The sequence below is a fragment of the Notechis scutatus genome, chromosome 3 (assembly GCF_049901735.1).
Source record: "Notechis scutatus isolate UNSWTSFEM ecotype Mainland chromosome 3, rNotScu1.2, whole genome shotgun sequence".
Classification (NCBI taxonomy): Eukaryota; Metazoa; Chordata; class Lepidosauria; order Squamata; family Elapidae; genus Notechis; species Notechis scutatus.
This window is the reverse complement of record NC_142011.1, coordinates 7,630,341-7,654,333: the sequence shown is the minus strand read 5'-3', so window position 1 is coordinate 7,654,333 and position 23,993 is coordinate 7,630,341. Positions and strand designations below refer to the sequence as shown.

The following is a 23,993-nucleotide window of genomic DNA, read 5'->3' as shown; positions in this document are numbered from 1 at the left end:
TGTTGTAGCTTCGAATGGCCACTAAGTGAACTGTTGTAGGTCGAGGACTATCTGTAACTGAATAAAATACCTTAAAATCGAACCATCGCAGAATCCCCATGGCCACATGATTGAAATTCAGACCTTTGGCAACTGGCATGTGTTTATGATGGCTGCGGTATCCCGGAGTCACTTCATCAGCATTCGTGACTTTCCCAGCCAGCTTTCGACAAACATTTAGGTTTGTTTGATGACCTCATGATTCGCTTAACAGATGCAGCGATTCGCTTAACTACTGCAGAGAAAATAGTTGTAAAATCAGGCATGACTGTCATGCCCCTATCGGAATCTGATTTGGAGGCGGAGGCCGAGCAGCTGACAGGGAGTGGGAGTCTGGCTCTGTTGGCTGTGGAAGAAACTGGGGAAGGGCACAGTCCGGCTGGGCAGAGCAGGGGAGAGGTAGAACAAGGGAGAGGGAATTCAGAGGAAGACCCCAGGCCCACCCCATCTTCATCCTAGGGCATGCAGGGAGGAATGGAGAAGGGAGCAACGTGAGTTGCGTGGCTTACGGGGGAGGAAAGGGCGCTGATTCCCTTCATTAGCTGCAACTGGGAACACAGGGTTTAAAAAGGGAAGCTGTGCACAGCAAGTTGTTGGGAGCAAATCGTGAATTATCTGGTATCGTCAAGGCTTATCTGTGTTCCTGGCGTCTTCCCAACTGTGTGTGTTTTGTTGTGCTTTCAAGTCTGCAATTCCTTCTCCTGCCCCTGTTCAGTTAATTACTGCAATGTGGTTTGTTTGGATTTTAAGTTACCCTTTGTGTGTACCTTGTTTTGGACTGTATTTTCTACAGTCAAAGGCTGTTCCTGGGAGAGTTTTTCTCCAGCCAGAAGGTAACCTGGACTTTGGGGGCAAAGTTGTAGATAATAAAGGGACTCTTCTTGCTTATTGGACTTTGTTGCTTTTGTGCCACACCCCGGGTCATCCCACGACTCACTTAACACCTGCCTTGCTTATCAACAGGAATGCTGGTCCCAATTGTGGTCGAGGACTACTTGCATCCGATTCATGTTGAATGCATGTATTGGCTGCTGGGCGCCACAGTTTATTGAATAATTGAGTTGAGTTGAACACTTTATTTGGCCAAGTGTGATTAGACACACAGGAATTTGTCTCTGGTGCAGAACAATAATAACAGCAATAGAAGAGGGACATAGAGAAGATAATAAGAAGGATAAATAATAATTCTGCAACCACACTGTATAGGTTAATATAGATAGACATTAGGTAGAACTGCAGGAAATAGGTGTTCAGCCGAGGGAAAATACTGTCCCTGTGTGTAGTTGTTTTGGCAGAAAATGTGTGATGACCTGGAGCAAGGCATGGAGGCAACACAGCCAGCTGACAGTTCAAACTCCCCTTTATTGCTCCAAACTTTTCCCCAAACACTCCCATGTTTATGGCAAGTCCCAGAGCAAAACACTCTCTCTCTCTCTCTCTCTCTCTCTCTCTCTCTCTCTCTCTCTCACACACACACACACACACACACACACACCTCCATCAGCCTGTGGCTGTGAGTAGTCCAGCAAAATGCTGTTATCACAACGGCTTCCAGGCAAGAAATCCAGCGAGGCAACAAGGCCGTCAAGTTCTACGAAGCAAAGGCACTAGGCAAGAAGCTCAGTGGACTCCAGACATCGGCCACAGCACACAAAACTCCACAAATTCAGCATTTGTTCCCAACAAGTGCCCCTCCCCCACAGCATCTCCTTAAGTCTCAGTCTCCAGGAGTGCCTTGTGAAGAGGAACGGGGCGTTCTCCTCTCCAGTTGGTCTGCGCTGTTCCCGCCTCCTCTCCACTCTTCTTGCTCAGGGATCAGGAGGGGGCAGTCCTTGCTCATTGCCTGAGCTTCATCACTCTTCATCTCCACTGCCTGCCCTCTCTTTCCCCTCCCTCTCGATCGTCCTGTCCCTGTTCTTCCCTACTGGCAAGCCGTCCCAAGCCCGAGGGACCTGGGGCTGCTTTGTCCAGCTCCTCCCCACGTTCCTCCAAAGCCAATGAAGCCACCCCCCTCAACTTCCCTTGGCCCCAGCTCCAGCTCATCCTCCTCCGCTGACTCAGGCTCCAACGGGGCCATGACATTTGCCTTATAGCACTGTCCCGAGCGAAGGACTTGAAACAGTTTATATCCAGGATAGGAAGGGTATTTTAGTATTTATTTGATTTGTCAATCGCTTACAAGATACAGGTATAGGAATAAACATAGTTTTGAATACATGAGATAGATACTTATAAGAAAAAATAAAAAGAAACAATAGGACAGGGATGGTAGGCACGATTAGTGCACTTATGCATGCCCCCTACAGGCCTCTTAGGAAAGGGGTGAGGTCAATAGTAGACAGTCTAAGGTTAAAGTTTCTGGGGTTTGGGGAAGAAACCACAGAGTCAGGTAGAGTATTCCAGACATTGACCACTCTGTTGCTCAAGTCGTATTTCCTGCAATCAAGTTTGGTGCGGTTAACCTTGAGTTTGTATCTATTGTTTGCTCTTGTGTTGTTATGGTTGAAGCTGAAGTATTCATTGACAGGTAGGACATTGCAATGTATGATTTTATATACCATACTTAGATCAGACCGAAGACGGCGTAATTCAAGGTTTTCTAGGTCTAGAGTTTCAAGTCTGGTGGCATAAGGTATTCTACAACGAGTAGAGGAGCGGAGAACTCTTCTTGTGAAATATTTCTGGACTTTTTCAATTGTGTTAATATCAGATACATGATATGGGTTCCAGACTGATGAGCTGTATTCAAGTATTGGTCTAGCAAAAGTTTTGTATGCTCTAGTTAGTAGTGTGATATTACCAGAAAAGAAGCTACGTAGGATTAGATTAACAACTCTTAATGCCTTTTTGGCTATGTAGTTACAGTGGGCTCTAGCACTTAGATCATTAGAGATGAGTACTCCAAGGTCCTTGACAAAGTTTGGTCTGCAGATGTTTTCCCAGCCCTCCTTCTGACTCACACAACATGCATAAATATTTATAAATTACTCTTTAACAAACTGGACCATGTTTAGAGAAGGAAGGGAACGAACAAGAGTATAGAGAAATTTGGTTTTGGGGAAGAATAGGAGGTTTGGGCACAGAGTAATGGATTTAAGTTATAGGAAGACCGATTTCTAGCAAATGCTTGAAGGGGTAGGAGAGCATCACAAAAGGAAAAGGAGCTTGACAATGGAACATTTTTTCTCCATTGGATAGCTTCAAAAGGAGACCATTTGTCTGAGACTCTTTCATTTTCGCTCTGAAGCACAGGGTTAGACTTGTGCAACTTAATAGTCCTTTCCAAATTTGTAATTCTAAGACCTCTTGAAACTTTTATCAATAAATGATTGGGATATGAAGTGGGACATTGGGTTATGCACAATGCATGGCCTACAACAAGGCTAAAGATCCTCTTTCTGGAAGGAGGAGGAGAAGGAGGAGGAGGAGGAGATGAAAAAAGAAAGGAGAGAAGGAGGAGGAGCAAAGAGGAGAAGGAAGAAGAAAGAAGAAAGAAGAAAGAAGAAAGAAGAAAGAAAGAAAGAAAGAAGAAAGAAGAAAGAAGAAAAAGAAAAGAAAAGGAAGAAGGAAGAAGGAAGAAGGAAGAAGGAAGAAGAAGAAGAAGAAGAAGAAGAAGAAGAAGAAGAAGAAGAAGAAGAAGAAGAAGAAGAAGAAGAAGAAGAAGAAGAAGAAGAAGAAGAAGAAGAAGAAGAAAGGGGGAGGAGGAGGAAGGAGAAGGAGAAGGAGAAGGAGAAGGAGAAGGAGAAGGAGAAGAAGAAGGAGAAGGAGAAGAAGAAGAAGAAGAAGAAGAAGAAGAAGAAGAAGAAGAAGAAGAAGAAGAAGAAGAAGAGGAGGAGGAAGGGGAAGGGGAAGAAGAGGAAGGAGAAGGAGAAGGAGAAGGAGAAGGAGAAGGAGAAGGAGAAGAAGAAGAAGAAGAAGAAGAAGAAGAAGAAGAAGAAGAAGAAGAAGAAGAAAGGGGGATGAGGAGGAAGGAGGAGGAGGAGAAGAAGAAGAAGGCGAGGAAGAGAAGAAGAGGAAAAAGAAGAGAGGAGAAGGAAAGAAGGAAGAAAGGAGATAGTGGTATGCAAACTAGTAATTGAGAAGGAGAAGGAGAAGAAGATAGGGGTGATGGTGATGGAAGAGGAAGAGGAGCTGATGATGTCACAAACAGATCTGAGAAAAAGGAGGAGGTGAAGAAAAGGTAGCGCTGAAAGAGAAGAAGAAGGACTTTTGTCACAGTCGTGAGGAGTGCTCAGAAGGAGGAGGATCCATTCTGGCTTCGTAATGGTCCGATTTAATATTGAGCAAAGGAAAGTAAAAATGGAAGAGTTCGCAAGAGTCCTCTACTACGCCCTGCCTGCAAAGCAAAGCATCGGTTTCTTTTGGAAAGTAAAACACGACCCAATTAACACCCCCTCGTCTGCTTCAGTTTCAGGACTACATCATGGCGATAAAGAGAATCTGCTTCGCATGCATGAACTCCCAAGTTCAATTGCTGCCATCTCAGTTTACAGGGATCAAATGGCAAGGGGGGGAGGGGAGGACGGGAGGACAAAACATGTCACAGGCCGAATCTCTGACTTGCTGCTACAATTTATGAAAAACAAACTTTCTTTCTTTCTTTCTTTTTTTATGCTTCCCATCTCCTCTGTTCGGCTGGTTATTCAGTTCTGTGTACAGCTGAAGCTTCAGCAGCATGTTATCTATGGACACTTGCTACCATTGCCCCCAAATAGAGGCAGTCCTCAACTTACGACCACCATTCAGCATTCCAGAAAGCCTCCACTCCAGCTCTGAGACAGACATGGTCTCCAAAGTTCTTTTTATTTAAGTAGTAAACTGGCACATGTGGGAAATCCCAAATCTGAAAGCTCTGAGGTTCCCTTGCAATAACTAAAAAAATTACAAATCCACCCTCTGCGCCCATCATTGCATCACATGCATCCATCCCAACTTGAGACGTCCTCTCAGCCTGGTGCAGAAATAACACGTCCTTGACTTAGAAAAAGAATACTATTATGCCTAACCATATACACTCCAAGAAATTCCCCCCTCCCATTTTCCCAGGCTCAACAATGTGGCCGCGTGGAAGCACTTGGTGCTAATACGGCTTCCAAAGCTGACACACATTGAGCCTAAAATTTACATCGCTAAGCGAGACACTTGTTAAATGAGTTTTGCCCCATTTTACAAACTTTCTTGCTGCAGTGGTTAAGTGATTAACTGCAGTGGTTAAGTTAGGAACACGATTGTTAAGTGAATCTGGCTTTCCCATTTGGCTTTGCTGGTGAGAAAGTTACAAAAGGGGATGCCATGCCCTTGGTACAATCGGACTCTGAGGGAGAGGAGGAAAAGTCAATAAGAAGTGTGGCTCCGGGAGTTGTGGAGGAGGCTGGGAAAGGGCTGAGGCCGGCTGGGCAGTCAGAGGAAGGACCAGGCCCATTCCCTCTTCATCCTAGGACACACAGGGAGGAAAGGAGAAGGCAACAACTTGGCTTACGAGAGAGGAAGCGGCCATGATCCCCCTCATTGGTTGCAGCTGGGGAGAATAGTATATAAGAGAGACATTAAAATACAGTTTTGCCAGAAGCAAAGTGTGTTTCATTTTGGTCTGAAATTATCTTGGTTGGTGTCCTTCCAACAGACTGTGCCTTGCTATCTCCTTGAATTTGGTAAATATTTCTCCTGTTCCGTTGTGGAAATTTCATCATTGTAGTTTGTTTGGTTTTTTTTATTTCACCTCTATCTGCTCATCACCTGTATTGCTTTCTTTTGAAGACTATTTTTGAGTACGTTTTATCTCCAACTGAGAATTATTGAACAGTGGAGCCAAGTTGGAGGCATTAAAGGACATTTATTTACATTTTGGATTTTGTTACATTTGTGTTATGCTCTGGGTCATCACAGGGGATCCCATGATCCTTTGACACGGCAACCATCGTAAATATGAGTCAGTTGCCAAGCGTCTGAATTTTGATCACGTGACCATGGGGATGCTGCAATGGTTGTAAGTGTGAAAAAGAGTCATAAGTCACTTTTTTTCAGTTTTCAGTTGTAACTTCGAAGGGTCACTAAACAAACAGTTGAAGTCCACAAGTCTTAAAGTTGCCAAGGTTGGAGATCCCTGGACTAGTCCAACCTCCTGTTGATTGGTCCAGAGTCACCCAACTGGTTTTTACTGGAATAAACACTCCCCTGGTGATTGGCCCAAAGTCACCCAGCTGCCTTTCTTACCTAAGGCGGGACTAGAAGTCACCATCTCCTAGTGATTGGCCCAAAGTCACCCAGCTGTCTTTCTTGCCTAAGGCGGGACTAGAAGTCACCATCTCCTAGTGATTGGCCCAAAGTCACCCAGCTGCCTTTCTTACCTAAGGCGGGACTAGAAGTCACCATCTCCTAGTGATTGGCCCAAAGTCACCCAGCTGTCTTTCTTGCCTAAGGCGGGACTAGAAGTCACCATCTCCTAGTGATTGGCCCAAAGTCACCCAGCTGTCTTTCTTGCCTAAGGCGGGACTAGAATTCACCATCTCCTAGTGATTGGCCCAAAGTCACCCAGCTGCCTTTCTTACCTAAGGCGGGACTAGAAGTCACCATCTCCTAGTGATTGGCCCAAAGTCACCCAGCTGTCTTTCTTGCCTAAGGCGGGACTAGAAGTCACCATCTCCTAGTGATTGGCCCAAAGTCACCCAGCTGCCTTTCTTACCTAAGGCGGGACTAGAAGTCACCATCTCCTAGTGATTGGCCCAAAGTCACCCAGCTGTCTTTCTTGCCTAAGGCGGGACTAGAAGTCACCATCTCCTAGTGATTGGCCCAAAGTCACCCAGCTGTCTTTCTTGCCTAAGGCGGGACTAGAATTCACCATCTCCTAGTGATTGGCCCAAAGCCACCCAGCTGTCTTTCTTGCCTAAGGCGGGACTAGAAGCCACCATCTCCTAGTGATTGGCCCAAAGTCACCCAGCTGTCTTTCTTGCCTAAGGCGGGACTAGAATTCACCATCTCCTAGTGATTGGCCCAAAGTCACCCAGCTGTCTTTCTTGCCTAAGGCGGGACTAGAATTCACCATCTCCTAGTGATTGGCCCAAAGTCACCCAGCTGTCTTTCTTGCCTAAGGCGGGACTAGAAGCCACCATCTCCTAGTGATTGGCCCAAAGTCACCCAGCTGTCTTTCTTGCCTAAGGCGGGACTAGAATTCACCATCTCCTAGTGATTGGCCCAAAGTCACCCAGCTGTCTTTCTTGCCTAAGGCGGGACTAGAAGCCACCATCTCCTAGTGATTGGCCCAAAGTCACCCAGCTGTCTTTCTTGCCTAAGGCGGGACTAGAAGCCACCATCTCCTAGTGATTGGCCCAAAGTCACCCAGCTGTCTTTCTTGCCTAAGGCGGGACTAGAAGCCACCATCTCCTAGTGATTGGCCCAAAGTCACCCAGCTGTCTTTCTTGCCTAAGGCGGGACTAGAAGCCACCATGTCCTAGTGATTGGCCCAAAGTCACCCAGCTGTCTTTCTTGCCTAAGGCGGGACTAGAAGCCACCATCTCCTAGTGATTGGCCCAAAGTCACCCAGCTGTCTTTCTTGCCTAAGGCGGGACTAGAATTCACAAGCTCCTGATAATTGGCTCAAAGTCACACAGGTGACTTTCATGCTTAAGGCAGGATTAGAACTCATTGCCTCCCGGTGATTGTCCCAAAGTAAGTCAACAACTCCCAGTTTCTTAGTAATTGGCCCAAAGTCACCCAGCTGTCTTTCTTGCCTAAGGCGGGACTAGAACTCACCGTCTCCAAATGGTTGGCCCAAAGTCACCCAGCTGTCTTTCTTGCCTAAGGCGGGACTAAAATTCACCGCCTCCTCGTGATTGGTCCAGAGTCACCCAACCGTTTTTCACACCTAAGGTGGGGGCTGGAATAAACCGTCTCTTGGTGATTGGCCCAAAATCACCCAATCAGTTTTGATGCCTAAGGCAGAATTAAGACTGATAATCATTGGGTTTCTAGGCCAGCATCCTAACCACTGGATCAAACTTTGTGCTTTGCCGAAGGAAACTTCAACGCTCCCCGCTTTGAGAAGAGGGGAGACAGTGGCCGAAGAATCCTGGAAACTGTGTTAGAGGACTTCATAGTGTGTCCTTTTTAGCTTCCTCCGTGATCTGATTAAGTGAAGAACCTTTGCCTTCAGTCTGATCTCATCCTTCTTCGATCCCCTGTCACCCTATTTATTCATAAATAATAAGGCTGCAGGCTGAGCCCTGCTCAGTGCACTTCCTCTTGATTACTGGATTAAGGGGCTTACTTCCCAGATGATGCACCCTCACATTTGCAAGCTCAAAAGATTCTCCTTGCCTGCTGCAATGGATCTTTGTGGATCACAACCTGCCCACAACGTGACTTGCATTGCTCTGAGCGAATGAGGTTACATCAGGATATATTCATTACTAAGCATATAAATAGGCTATGTAGCAAAAAAGGAAGGACGTTTGTTTTTTTTGTGCGGGGTGTGTGTGTATGTGTGAGAGAGAGAGAGAGGGAGAGAAAAAAGAGAGCCCTTTGTAATAATTAAACATCTCATTTACCATTCTCAAGTTCTGCCTTGCAATGGTTTATTTTTTTTTTCCAGAGACTTGTTAAAAACTACAACAACGACTCTGTTCCCCTTTTCAATGTTCAGCTCAAAAGATTTATCCCTGGAAATCAAAATGAATGTGCCTTCATGGATTTATTGTGGTCTATCTTCTTGTTGTTGTTTTTAAGAGCTTTCATCCTTGCGTTCATTAATAATAACTTCAGCATAAAGTATTTTTTTCCATTAGGGATGAAATTGGCTTATATCTGGGCTGGTCGCGTGGGTTGAATTCTCATCTCCTGCACAGTTGTGTATTAATAACATCAAATTTAATCATCAGAAGACATCGGCCTTCCTCGGCTCTTCCTTATCTACAGAATTTGCTTTGGGCACAAGCAGCCTGGCTCCAAATTTTTCCCAACTAGAATAGCCTTGTAGAGAAAAGGAAAACAATATTTTCCTTGCTGAATCTAGAAAGCAGGGTCTAACAGAGGAGGAAAGATGGTGATGGGTGGCCCTCAACTTACAGCAGTTCGTTTAGTGACCGAAGTTACAATGGCACTGAAGAAAGTGACCTAGGGCCCTTTTTGACACTTACAACCTTTGCAGCATCCCTGTGGTCACCTGATCAAAATTCAGACGCTTGGCAAACCGGTTCACACCGGTTGCAGCGTGCTGGGGTCATGGGATCACATTTTGCAACCTTCTGAAAAAGCGAAGTCAATGGGGAAGCCAGATTCCCTTAACAACCATATTACTAACTTAACGACTGCGGTGTTCGACTATTAAGTTCACTTAATAAGAGAAGTTTTAGGCTCGGTTGTGGTCATATCTTTATTTCTTTTACCAGCTCTTGCATTTTTAGGCAGAAGAAGATATGAAGAACATCATCCTAAGCTTTCTTTCTTGCTTTCTCTGTCTGTCTGTGCATGCCTGCCTGCCTGCCTATCTATATCCATGCATTCATTCATCCATCCACCTATCTACCTAGTTTGACATTTATCCATCCATCTGCCCACCCACCTACCTACCTACCTGTCTTCTATCAATCCATCCAGCCATCCAGCCAGCCAGCCATCCAGCCAGCCAGCCATTCATCCATCCATCTAAATATGGCCACCCAACTCACTTTCAACAACTCCGGCTAGTTTATAAAGAAAGCAGTAACACCCACTACCACCCTAGTGACAACAGTCAAATAAGCCACCCTCCCCGTCTTGGATCCCAAAGCACATGGGCAGAACCAGGTCTTCAGGGCCTGGAGAAAATGTGCCCAAGTGAGGGCCAATCTTATAGCCATGGGGATGATATTCCACAGGGAGGAGCCACTACAGAGAACGCTCTGTTTCTTGGTCCTGCTAGAACAAGGGTCCCCAAACTTGGCAACTTTAAGACTTGTGGACTTCAAGTCCCAGAATTCTCCAGCCAGCATAGCTGGAGCATAGCTGGCTGGAGAATTCTGGGACTTGAAGTTTACAAGTCTACAAGTTGCCAAGTTTGGAGACTTCTGTGCTAGAAAAACCTCTTTAGGAGGGTCACCTTTAACCCTGCTCTGATGGGTCAGGGAGATATAAATGGGGAAAGACGGTCCTTCAGATAACCTGGCCCCAAGCCATGTTGGGCTCTGAAGGCGACCACCATGAATCATGGTTCTTTTCTTCCAAAATGGAGGAACTGTAGCTCCATGCCTGTTTTCCTGGCAAACAGGTCCACTTATGCTCCATCCTTTGAAGTAAAATAAGACTTCCTTGAAAACCCATCATGGCCAAGATGGAGAGATCTGACGAACTTCCCCTTGTCCTATTCTTCCCCGCTAGAGTGGCGTTATTAATAATGCTTGGATTGATCATTTCGGGATGTAAGATTATCTGGAATATTTAATGACCCTTCTAAGAATGAGTAGAACTTATAAGTTAATTTGATAGAAGAATGGGTACAATCTCAATCTCCTAGCGGCCCCAGTGTCTTAAAAAATAGAAAATAATAAACACAGGTAATCCTTGACTTACAGCCATTTGTTTGGTGACCATTCAAAATTACAGTAGCACTGAAAAAAGTGGCATGACCATTTTCACACTTATGACCAATATATATATATATATATATTGGTAAGTGTTAATATGTGTGAATTATGAACAACATATATATTGTTATTAACTTAACTGCACTGATTGACTTAACCACTGTGGCAAGAAAGATCAGAAAATGGGGTAAAAGTCAGTCAACAAATGCCTCATTTAGCAACAGAAATGTTGGCTTCAGGTGTGGTCGTAAGTCAAGGACTGGTGTCATGTCCCTGTTGGAGTCTGAATCTGAGGAGGAAGATGAACAGCTGACAGGGAGTGGGAGTATGGCTCCATTGGCTGTGGAGGAGGCTGGGGAAGAGCAAAGTCCGGCTGGGCAGAGCAGGGGAGACATAGAAGAAGGGAGAGGAAGTTCTGAGGAAGACCCAGGCCCACCCCCTCTTCATCCTAGGGCATGCAGGGAGGAACAGAGAATAGAGCAATGTGGGTTGCGTGGCTTATGGGGGAGGAAAGGGCCCTGATTCCCTTCATTAGCCACAGCTGGGAAGACAGTTGATAAGAAAGGCAGGCTGCGTGCGGCTGCTGGGAGCAAACATGACTTTATCCTGTGTTGTCTTTGCTTATCTGTGTTCCTGGTGTCTTCCCAACTGTGTGAGTTTTGCCGTTCCTTCATGTTTGGAATTCTTCCCCCTGCCCTGCCAAACTAATTACCTCATCTTGCCTTGATTGGACTTATAGTTACAGTTTTTGTTGACCATGTTTTGGACTTGATTCTCTGCAGTTAAAGGCTGTTCCTGGGAGAGTTTTTCCCCAGCCAGAAGGTAACCTGAACATTGGGGGCAAAGTTGGAGCTGATAAAGGGACTCCTACTGATTATCTGACCGTGTTGCCTTTGTGCCACACCCCAGGTCATCACATTTACCTATAACAAAGTTGGAAGGGACCTGGCGGTCTTCTACTCCAACCCCCTGCTCAAGCAGGAGACCTTGTACCGCCAAGAGCCATGGTGGCGCAGTGCTTAGAATGCAGTATTGCAGGCTGACTCTGCTCACTGCCAGGAGTTCGATCCTGACCGGCTCAAGATTGATTCAGCCTTCCAGCCTTTCCAGGTCGATAAAATGAGGGCCCAGATTGTTAGGGGCAATATGCTGACTCTGTAAACTGCTTAGAGAGAGCGGTTAAAGCACCATGAAGTGGTATATAAGTCTAAGTGCTATTGCTATTCCGGACTAATGGCTGTCCAGTTTCAGATGGATAGATGGATAGATGGATAGATGGATAGATGGATAGATGGATAGATGGATAGATGGATAGATGGAAAGATGGATAGATGGATAGATGGATGGATGGATAGATGGAAAGATGGAAAGATGGATAGATGGATAGATGGATGGATGGGTTAGGGGGAGGGGGAGAGAGAGAGAACAATAGCAATAGCTATTGTTAGATGGGTGGATGGATGGATAAATAGATAGATAGTCTAGATATAGAAGTCATGTTTTCTTCCTTTTCTAGCCTACATAACTCAGTAGGAATCATTGAGCATGCAGGCCCTGCAGGACCCATTTCTAGGACTCACTCCAAGGACATAAAATGTTGGCAAATTTAGTCACAGGGGTCAGCGATGAGCATTCCATAAAATAAACTCTGACAGATACAGCTGGGTATTTTTTTAAAAAATCTATCTAACGGAGCCATAAACTCTTGTGTGTGTGCAGTTTTCCTTTAAGTTCCCAAAGCATGTGTTTCTGTTCAGGCTTACAAAAGCCAGGTCAGAAAAAAGGAATAGAAATATAGAGCTAATTTCTCCCAAGATCATGGCTCCTTGTAGTATATTCTATATATACACATGGCATTCTATTTATACTTGTCTAAATATAGAGTTGCAAGCCATCAGTCAACCTTCAGAAGGTTTCTTTTTTGCGGGGAGAGGCAAAGAAGGCGGTTCTGTTTTGAGAATCTAAGGGTTTCTTCTCTAACTGGACTAGACTTAAGATATCCCCCCCCCCCGTTTTTTTGTGTATGCATCCAAGCTATAGACATTCGCACACTGCTAATGAGTTACCAACAGTCTAAAGATGCTCAAAACTCAAAACTGGAGGAGGTTAAAGAAAGCTTGTTTTTGTTATTGGATCTTTCTTTTCTTAAAAAAAAAAAAAAGCTAGGAAACTTTGCCATGTAGATTAGATCTATATTTGATGTCTCTTTGTTTGCCTGCAGAACCGAGAAGCACAGTTGGTGATTCTGAATCAGCGGATAACTTGGCTTAACTGGGTTTTACTAGTCTACTTTTTCAGTCATAAATACATTGCCAAAATTGAAATCAAATGCAGGCACCCCACCAATAAAACAACAACAACAACAAAAAAAAACCACCCCGCCCTCTTTCACCACTACTCAGTTGCAACATCCCTGTTGCAATCAAAGCAACTGTTCAACTTTAATTCCCATAATAACCCCCTTTTCCCCATCTCCTCTTCTTTTGTCTGCCTTTAATTAAAGTGGACATATGGAAGGAGCTGATAATAAGAGCAGATGAGCCAATGCGAACCAGGATGGATGCAATTATTAGAGAGCAGGCAAACTTCAGCCGGAGTGTTACTGCACGGATCACAACAAACGCACGCCAGCCAGCAATAAAACACAAAACTAAGAGAGTTGTGTTCACAATCCACACAGCCCTAAAGGCCCCTTTTCCCTGTTCGGTGATAGCCGATAGTTGCCATGAAAACTTTAGGCCAGGTCCCAGAGGGTCCAGCTTCCATTTATATCTTTAAAATGTTTTAATATATAAATTTAATAATCAGGAATTGAGATAAACATAACAATCCCTGCTTCGTATTCAACAATAAAGGTTCACCAGGCAAACAGTGCCCGCTTCACACTGCAGACAAAGGCCTCCCTTTGCTAATTTTAGCAGAATAAGGACGATTTCTGCCTATCTGCCATTCCAAAATGGCATTTCCATAAATAAAACATCAAGTTACATTGTACAACCCAGCTCTTCATTAGGGCATTCGGAGAGAGTTATATTTAAGTTAAGGAGATCATTAGGAACGGAGAAGCAGAGAGAGAGAGAGAGAGAGAGAGAGGGAGAGAAAGAGAGAGAGAGAAGAGAACTGAATGATAAGTTGGTAGTTTATGCAATTAGAACAATAACACTCACTGCAGGCTTTCCTAACCCTATGCCAGACTACAACTCTCACCAGCCTATGGCTGGTGATGGTCTTTGTAGTCCAGATTGCAGAAAGTCTCCAGATTGCAGAAAGCTGACTTCTGGCATGTTTATAAAGTCCAAGTTTTTTTTTTTTTTCTTTCTTTCTTTCTTTCTTTCTTTCTTTCTTTCTTTCTTTCTTTCTTTCTTTCTTTCTTTCTTTCTTTCTTTCTTTTTCTTTCTTTCTTTCTTTCTTTCTTTCTTTCTTTCTTTCTTTCTTTCTTTCTTTCTTTCTTTCTTTCTTTCTTTCTTTCTTTCTCTTTCTCTCTCCTAGTTGTCATTATTTTTTAACGTTTTAGCTTATACGGTGGCTTTGCCCCTTTAAAACCTGAGTTTCTACACCCTGCTTCTTTTTATTCCAAAGTGTAGGACAACAGCAAGCTTCACTTTTGAGCGAAGAGGTTGTTTTGCCTTTTCATGGGGGAATGTGTGTGTGTGTGTGTGTGTGTGTGTGTGTGCGTGCTGGTGAAGAATATTCAGCTTCAATTCACGAACTCCCCCCTCTCTCTACCGTCTTTCAAATGCCTGCCGGGGAAAGAGGAGTGAACGCTGGACCCTTTCAGGACCCTGGACAGCGTCAAGAGGAACCCAACCGCTCTTCCCTTCCTCGACTTGGATAAAGACGATTCTAGAGCCCTTCCTTAGAATAGAATAAAATAACAGAGTTGGAAGGGACCTTGGAGGTCTTCTAATCCAACCCCTGCCCCCCTCAGGCAGGAGACCCTGGACCCTTTCAGACAAATGGCAGTCCAGTCTCTTAAAAACCTCCAGTGATGGAGCACCCACAACTTCCGAAGGTTTCATACGCTTTTCATACGCTTTCTGGAAGAACAGCTGGGAAAGTTTTCCAGCTGGGTGGGGAGAACAGAGTGAAAGAAAAAGAGTCCTGCATTTTCACTTCCTACACTTTCTCCCCCATCTCCACAGGCTTTTATTTCTACTTAATCCAACCAGAGAGATCCGTAGTGTGCCAGATCCACCGAAAACGCAGAAAATATCAAATAACCAACGAGAACATCTAGCTCTTTGATCAACAAAGATTCTCTAGATGGATGGAGGGGTGTTGTTCACAGGGATTGCTCCACACAACCTCTTCCGGAGAGGGAGACAGACAAACAGACAAACAGACCAACATATATATATATATAGTCCACCATCCAGTTCCCACCCTCTCCCCATCTTTCTGGCTTCGCTCCACACCTCTGGCGATTCTTATTGAGTTCTCGGTTCCTTTGCCACCCGGAAACCACTACCACCACAACAAACAACAACCTAACAGCAGCACAACAGCCCACCGCTCCCGAGCTTCCTGCCTCCTCTTTTGTCCCCCCCCACCCCCCCCGCAACAAGCCAGCCAGCAAACAAATACTGTGTAAGCGGCTTAATCAACCCAACCCAACCCAACTCAACCCAACCCAACCAAAACAACATACACACAAACACACCCGGACTTACCTTGGCCGCCAGTTCTATTGTCTCTCCTTTTTGCAAAATGACATCACAGAAGGCAGTCATGAAATGTATCGGAGCGAACGGCAGAGTTGGGGCTCGGTGGGGAGGGGGAGAGGGGAGAGAGAGAGAGAGAGAGAGAGAGAGAGGAGGCGACTGGAGAGAGTTGGAAGGTACCGGAGGCTGCAAAGCCTCTCTGTATGTGAGTGCGTATGTGTGTGTGTGTGTGTTGTTGGGGGACTAAGCCGAGGGGAGGACTTGCTAAAAAACAGCAACAACGGGGGCCCTGTTTCCTCACCCCGGAAAAAAAAAAAAGAGATTGACGGAAGCTTTTTCAACGTCTTCGCCTCTTAGTCGTTCCTGGGCGAACTCTTGAAGCCTGCTAAAGGCAGCGTCTCACTTAATGATCGGTCGCATTAATGGGATGGAGGGAGGGGGAAGAGAGAGAGAGAAAGAGAGAGAGAGGGAGGAGGAGGAGGAGGAGGAGAAGCGGGGGAGCTCTTTTCCCCTTCCCTTTGTAAATACAGTACACTACCCAGCAACCTTTTGGGTTGGCAATATATCTGTTTACTCTCGGAGGTGAAATAAATCTACAGTAGGGAAGGGAGGGACACACACACACACACACACACACACACGGAGGTGCCGAGTTATTTATTTTTTTAAAGGCGGGGGGGTGCTTTAAACGGGAGCTCTGAAATATCTCCCCTTCCCAGTTCAAGAGAAGGGGAGAATGCCTCCCGCTTTCCAAGATCCACTTCGAGACATTAATATCTAGCCTTTGGCTCGCTTTTTTTAATGCAAGAGAGAGAGAGAGAAATGAATTCAGGAAGGTTGGAATTGCCGGCTTAATTTTCTCTTCCCTCCCCTCCTTCCCTCCCCCCTCCGCGTTTCCTGCTTATGGTACAGTCCCATAATTTCTAATAGCAACAAGCAGGAGTGACAGATGCCCTTGCGTAGCCTCGCCAGCAGCCAAAGTAGTTCCCCCTCCCCACTCCGTCTTTATGACCTCCCAGAGCCATTAACGGAGAAAAAGGAAGCAGAACGGCGGAGCCGATTTTGAAGATGGAAAGAGCCGAAGAGTCTTTGGGCGCAGCCACAGGACCCCACCGCATTTTTAAAAAATATTATTATTATTATTTTCAGGACGCTCGCTGCGGTTTGCAAAGTTAGTTCCAACATCTTTGGCAAACTTTATCCAACTTCGCGTTAGGAAAGTGACTTCCGTTAGCTCCTCCTCCTGTGTTTTTTTTTTTTTTTTTTTAAGACAAGCCTTTTCTATTTTCTGAAGATGAATGCAGATGATGTACCTTTTCTTGGTTTCAGAAGTGAACTGGCTGCAGGAAGATGAATGGCTAGAACAACTGATGGGAGTTAGCAGAGATGGCTAAATCGACTGCTTTGATCAAAGGGGAAAAAAAGAAATAGAAATGCTTTCATTTCTACTTGGAAACCACTTCAGAACTTTTTTGTGCTTGAGGTGATAAGAAATATATGAAACTTTGATTTTTGGGTTTTACCGATTAGATGGATTTGTTGTTATAGAAATGGCTAGTTTTTATTATTATGAAAAAGTAAAAACTTGAGGGTAGATTTTAATGGCTTATTTTACTGCACCAAAGGAATTGAAAGTCAATGCCTTTTTTTTTGTTCTTGCTTTCCCTTGCTTTCCCTCACTATCCACCTCCCTTTTTCCTTTCCTAATTTCCCTAATATTTGCTTTTGTATTCCTTTTTATATGTCATATTACAAATTAATAAATCTATAAATGTTGCCATAAAAGAAGTGAACTTACTCTCAAAGGCATTGCATATTATTTATTTAATTAATTTGTTGATGTCCCGCCTTTATAATATTTTTGGTTAACATGTTTAATATGCACTTGTTTTTCCCACAACAATAACCTTGTGAAGTGGATCGGGCTGAGAGGGAGTGACTGGCCCAAAGTCACCCAGCTGTTTTTTTTTCTGCCTAAGGCAGGACTAGAACTCACGCTCTCTGGTAATTGGCCCAAAGTCACCCAACTGTCTTTCGTGTCTTTGGGACTTTGTTGCCAACGTAACAACTGCAGTGATTCCTTTAACAATGGTGGAAAGAAAGGTCATAAAACGGGGTAAAACTCACTTAATGACTGCCTCGCTCAGCAATGGATCTTTGGGGCTCACTTGTGGTTGTAAGTCGAGGACCACCTGTCCTGCCTTAAACAAGGAGGAAAAAAACCCCCAATAAATATAATTCCTCTCCTATATAACACCTGCAAAGCCATTGTAACTTTGAAGTCAAAAATAAACTGTTGCAAGTTGAGAACTACCTCCTAATCACTTCTACCTTTGGGATGCCACAATCCTATAATATTTACACAATTTACACAATTTACACAATAGGGAGTTCCACTGCTAGAAACAGACCCTCCATATAGATGTTTCAATTGCAGCTTTCATGAGTAGAGTATTATCTACATCTATGAACTGTCAGAAAGTCCCGAAGACTTATATTCCAACCAGAGCTATGACAATTTGCCACGGCCAACTTGCCATGGCCAACTCACCATGGCCAATTCACCATGGCTCACTTGCTGTAGCCAACTTGTCATGAGACAATTCGCTGTGGGACAGGAGTTACACTGATATCAAAGAAATGGTGGGATAGAATCATTAAAGAAAGGATGCAAAAGGAGGGACAGAATGAAACATGACTGACAATAATTAAAACAATTGCTTGTTTATTTTGAATGATGAAATCGTAATAGTTGAATTGTCCTGCAATTATTTGGCCATGGAGAAGTGTCCGTGGCAAGTTGTCTCATTCCGATTCCAATCAACCTTTTTCGCAGCGATTCAACCAAATCTAGTCAACAAAGAATCTGGAATACAGTTTTTGCCTTAGATAAAATTAAACCACTGACCCAATTAATCCACAAAGAGCTACCTAGCCTCCAGATGGTTCCCAGAGTGTCATAAATAGGTCTGCAATTTGATGTGTTGTGGGAAGTGCAAAGGGGCTTTAACTTTTACAAGCCAAGCAGAATATGCTTTGTTCTGCCAAAAAGTACAAACCAGGCAGTTGATCTAGAAACCTATTTGCCTGTTTCAGTTAGCTGGAGTTCAAATATCGTAAAAGCTTGCATTGCTGACGTTGGCTTATTGTGTTTGTTTGTTCATTATTTATTTATTCATTCCCACCGTTATTACTTTTTTTTTTTTTTACAAATAACTCAAGACGGCAACCATATCTAGGACACCTTTTTCCTTGTGTTTTCCCCACAACAGCAACTCTGTGGGGTGGGTTGAACTGAGAGAGATTGACTGGCCTAAAGCCACCCAGTTGGCTTTTGTGAGGACTAGGACTCACATGGATCTGGCCTGTGGAGTGTTTAGATCTGACCCGTGAGGCCACCCTGGAGACAGCAAAGGACCGGCCCACAGTGCCTCTGCCAGTGAAAATGGAGCTCGGGAGGGCCGCAGACCCCTGGCCTAAAGTCACCCAGCCCCCTTTCATGCCTAAGACGGTACTAGAACTCATGGCCTCCCGCTTTCTGGCCTGGTGTCTTGATCTCTAGACCAAACTAGTTCTCTTCCTTACTTGGACACAATTGTTCACACGGGTCAGTCTTTCACCAAATTAACTAGAGCTCGTAAGAATGACACATGGGGTTATTAGACACGGTCCTTTTGCAGGTGACTTTTCATTCCTCCTTAGCTGCAGATCGCCACGGACAATTAGCCCATTGAAACCAAGAAGGCAGATGTATAACTCTTCCTTTTTTTTTTTTTTTGGCTTCCCCTCTTTTTCGTTCACGAGGATGAAGAGCCAGCGTTTTTGTCCTTTTTCAAGCCAGGAGGTGTCGTTTAAAAAAAATCTTTTGCGGCCTTCCTCCCAAAGTCAGATCTTCCAGGGTAGCAGAAAACTCTGCCAAAGTCTTCCTACAGCCCCTTCCAATCCCCGCCACGCGGCCTTCCTTTTTCCTACAAACTCAGCCGTTCTCATAAAAGGACGTGTTCAGTCGAGAGTCCTCCTTAAAAATAATAATAATAATAATAAAATCAATTAAATAAATAAATAAATAATTCTATCTCCTTTCCCCACGCTGCAAAGACAGGGATATTTTACCTCCTTAAACCTCCGGCATTCAGAAATTCTATTAAAGCCTTATCATCGGGCAGCAGGCTTCACGCGTTTCAAGGCCCCGCATTGTTCCGGGTTCCAGATAGCATCAAAAAGGAGGGAGGAAGCGGGATCAACTTTATCCGTGGAACAATGGTTTTCCCCCCTTGGCTGCTATTTCATTCAGAGCTGTAAAATGCTCCCAACTTGGGAAAACAAAAAGCAAAAATTCTGCCAGTGCATGCACACTCATGCACACGCATGCACACACACACATACAGAGATTTGCCACGCAGCCCTGTAGGTTTCAGAGGCACACATATTTATGCTCATTGAAATGCGTTCGAGTACAAAACACCCAGGGACTTTGATAAAAAAAAAAAAAAAACCACGCACCCGTCGTTTCTTTGAGCTGGAATCTAATGCGCGGCGTTCGGTTTTATTATGCTTTCCCACAGCCCAGCTCCTCGGACAATGGCAGGGCTCTCACGTCGAGGGAAGTGTAGGCCATTATATTAAGAAGTTCACAACTGGCCATATCTCAACGATACAACTAATTTCAAGGTTTATTGCACTTCTGAGCCAGCTGTAGTGATAAGAGGGTTTTTTATTTTTATTTTATTTTACTATTATCCTAAGATCATTTCTCGATATGAATACCGAGAGGACGATGCAATTGTCAAGATAGCTTTCGTGAGCTAATGGGGCAAGGACACCACAACGCACATACAGCTGCTGTTGTTATTTCTTTTGTGCCCCATGATGTCTTGTTGCAAGGCCTCTGCTTCAGATTTTGGCAAGGCCTGGTTTAAAGAACGCATCTTGGGAAGGGTTTTCAAAGTTTCCTTTAAAAAAAAAGAAAAATCTATCTTATCTCAGTCCAGACGAAATTAAATACAAGAAAAGTCTTTGACTCCTTCGGATCAACAAATACAAGTCTCTGACTTTTATTTGTCGATCAGAAGGGTTGGCAGTTCGGCGGTTCGAATCCCTAGCGCCACGTCACGGAGCGAGCTCCCGTTCCTTGTCCCAGCTTCTGCCAACCTAGCAGTTCGAAAGCATGTAAAAAAAAATGCAAGTAGCAAAATAGGGACCCCTTTGGTAGGAAGGTAACAGCGTCCTGTGCACCTTCGGTGTTTAGTCATGACGGCCACAGGACCACGGAGACGTCTTCGGACAGTGCTGGCTCTTTGGCTTTGTAACGGAGATGAGCACCGCGCCCCCCTAGAGCCGAAAATGACTAGCACGTATGTGCGAGGGGAACCTTTATCTTTAGTCCTCGACTTACAACCACAATGGAGCTCAACATGGATGGTGTTCAGTGAGAAATTTGCTAGGTGAGTTTGGCCCCATTTTATGACACTTCTTGCCACTGTGGTGAAGTGAATCACAGCCATTGAAAAAGTTAGTAACCTGGCTGTTAACTGAGGTTAACAAAGGTTGCAAAACGGGATCGCAGGACCCTGGGACACTGCAACAGTCATAAGTAGGAACATCAGTTGTGCCAAGCATCTGAATTTTGATGACGTGATCATGGGGATCAGCAGTGGGATCCCACCTGTTCCACTACCGGTTTGGTGATCATGCACGCATTTGCGTGCACCCAACATGCGCATGCAGCTTTCCCAGGGGGTGGGATTCAAATGTTTTAACAACAGGTTCTGTGGGCGTGGCTAGGTGGGCGTGGCTAGGTGGGCATGGCCATGTGACTGGGTGGGCATGGCTTTTTTTGCAGCAACACCCCCTCCCCCATTTTTGGGGCCTTCTGGGCCTCAGGGAAGTGTCCGGGGCTGGTGGTTTGCTCCCAGAAGGATTTTCTGGGGCTCAGGAAGAAAAAAAACGGAGCTTGGAGGGGCCGCACAGCACCCCCCTATGCTCCGTTTTGGGGCCTCCTGGGCCTCAGGGAAGCCTCCTGGGCAAAGCAGTAAGACAGGAGGAGGATCCTGGTACAGCTGATCATAGGAACAGCAGATTCTTGGGAGGGGAAAAAGAAATACCTTAAAGAGTGACTGGGAAGAGAAGAACCCAGTCAGTGATTTCGGGCATGTACATGATGTTGCACATGCGCGATAAGGACTGACTGGGCTGGGGGGGTGGCGGGTGGAGAGGGGGGAGACAGCCTGGGGCACGATTTGCCGGTTCTCCGAACTGTGCAGAATCATAACAACCGGTTCTATAGAACCGGTCCAAACCAGTATAAACTCACCCCCTGAGCTTTCCCCACACCAGCTGAAGAAAAGCACAAGGGCGGGTGGGAGTTTCGATCCTGTGTTTTTCTCTTCTTTCTCCTTTCAGCTAGCCCAGTTTGGCTGAACCAGTCCAAACCAGTAGCATACCACCGCTGATGGGGATGCTGCAAAGGTTGTCACTGTGAAAAACAGCCCTAAGTCACTTTTTTTCAGTGCAGCTGTAACTTTGAACAGCCACTAAATGAACTGTTGTAAGTCAAGGACTACCTTGCTGGATGTATGGGCCATGTTCACATAGCACATTTGAAGCTATTTGGGGTGTCTTGTGATCTATTGAAATGAGAGTGTGTTGTGGTTCGCTGGCAGCAGGTGTGGATGGCTGAGGGAGAGCGAAGACTCAAATGAGGGGCCTGCGTGTGATGCAGGGATGGGGCCAGGACCATCAGGGAGTCTTGAGTGCTGCCTTCGAAGATCATGGAGGCTGGCAGCAGCGAGGAAGAGGCCCCCGAGGAGCCTGTGCCCAGTATGTGTGCGCGCAGGGCTGCTCGAAGGAAAGAGCAGCTGCAGCAGCACAGGCGACTCAGGTGTAAGGCTGCAAAGTAATGGCCCCTCCCTGAGAAGATAAAAGCCAGCTGAGAAACTGCAGTTCTTTGCAGGAAGCAAAGAAGTTTGATACCCGAGCCTGGTGGACATTAGGAATATCTGAGTTTTGGAGTCTCTTTGATTTATTGTTTAGGAACTTTATCTGTTGTTCTTGGCAGCCTTGCGAAAACTTGGCAAGGCTCTTCCTTCTCAGAGCTAATTAGTGGGAAGCAGCCTTTTATCTGTGAAGAAACAGGATTCGTAAATGAAACGGTGAAAGGTTGTGCTGTTATCTTGGTCTTGTGTTTACTCTCTTGGAACCAGGTTTGGGTCAGAACAGAGTGACTCAAAGGTTGGGTTTATCCCTTGTGCAGCTAAACCACGAAAAAGGCAACCAGGTCATGAATACAAGGTAGTCCTTGGTTTACAGCCACAACTGAGCCCAGAATTTATGTGGCTAAGTGAGAAATTTGGTGAAGTGGGCTTTGTCCCACTTTGTGGCTTTTCTTGCACCATTTGTGAAATGAATCACTGCAGTTGTTAAGTCAGTGATGTGATTGTTAAGTGGATCCGGGACACAGCAATGGTCATAAATATGGACCTGTTGTCAAGCATCCGAGTGCAAACCATGTGACCGTGGAGATGATGTAACGGTCATAAGTGTGAAAAATAGTTATAAGTCACTTTTTAGAGTGCCGTTGTAATTTCGAATGGTCACCAGATGAACTGTTGTAAGTCGAGGACTGGCTGCAATCAAATGATTATATCTTGACCTGACTTGAATAAACAGGTGAATACAGATAATCCTTGACTTATGACCCTAATTGAATCCACAAGCAAGCCAGTTTGGTCTACTGGTTAAGGCACTAGACTAGAAAGTGGGAGACTGTGAATTCAAGTTCTGCGTTAAGCACGAAAGTCGACTGGGTGACCTTTGGCCAATCACCAGGAGACGCCGAGTTTTAGTCCCGCCTTAGGCATGAAAGCCAGCTGGGTGACTTTGGGCTGATTGTTCTCTCTTATCTCAAGGTAGAAGAAGGCAAATCACTTCTGAAAAATGCTGCAAGAAATAGCCCAGGCAGAAGTCAACTCTAACTTGAAGCCAGCAGTATATTAAAATGGCACTTAAGAGTGTAATTTCACACATGTCTAATCAGAAGTAAGTTCTGAGTGTAATGGCCTTTCTCGCAAATAAATGAGCATGAGATTGCCTTTCTACTGAAAAACATCAGTGGAAAAAAAAATGTCTTGTTTATAACCCATTATCGCAAACAACCTTTTTTCCCCAATAATGTAGCACCTCACCGTAAGCAAATTATCCGCATTTGTATCGATTCTCGGGTTGAAAGCTTGCAATTTCAGGCAAATTCGAATCATCGCCAGGTTTATCCTTTGCAATACAGGTACTCCCCGACTTATGATCACAACCGAGCCCAAAATTTCCCTTGCTAAGTGAGATAGTTATTAAGTGGGCTTTGCCACATTTTATGACCTTTCCTGCTGCAGTTGTTAAGTGAATCGTTGAAGTTATTAAGCTAGTAACCAATTGTTAAGTGAATACAAACTCAGTGTAAACTGCTCCAAACTCGATTGCAGAAAGTAACCGAGGGGTCAATGCCTGGAATGCACTACCTGACTCTGTTGTTACATCCTCAAACCCCCACTCCTTTAACCTCAAACTAACTTCTATTGACCTCACTCGGTTCCTAAGAGGTCTGTAAGGGGCGTGCATAAGTGCACCATCGTGCCTACCGTCCCTGTCCTATTGTCCCCATTTATGCATACCTATTTCCTGTATTCTTACTCATGTTTATACTTATACCTATTATTGTAAACAATTGACAAATCAAATAAATAAA

General features: G+C 44.8%; 1 protein-coding gene across 3 annotated transcripts in view; it reads right to left on the bottom strand.

The window, feature by feature from the left end:
- Positions 1–15,880, bottom strand: part of MYT1 (myelin transcription factor 1) — a 172,398-nt gene extending 156,518 nt beyond the window's left edge. For all 3 annotated transcript variants that reach the window (XM_087959158.1, XM_087959159.1, XM_087959160.1), the window contains exon 1: positions 15,266–15,880. The gene's annotated coding sequence lies outside the window, so the exon portion shown is untranslated. The remainder of the gene's footprint in view (positions 1–15,265) is intronic.
- Positions 15,881–23,993: the final 8,113 nt, after the last annotated feature.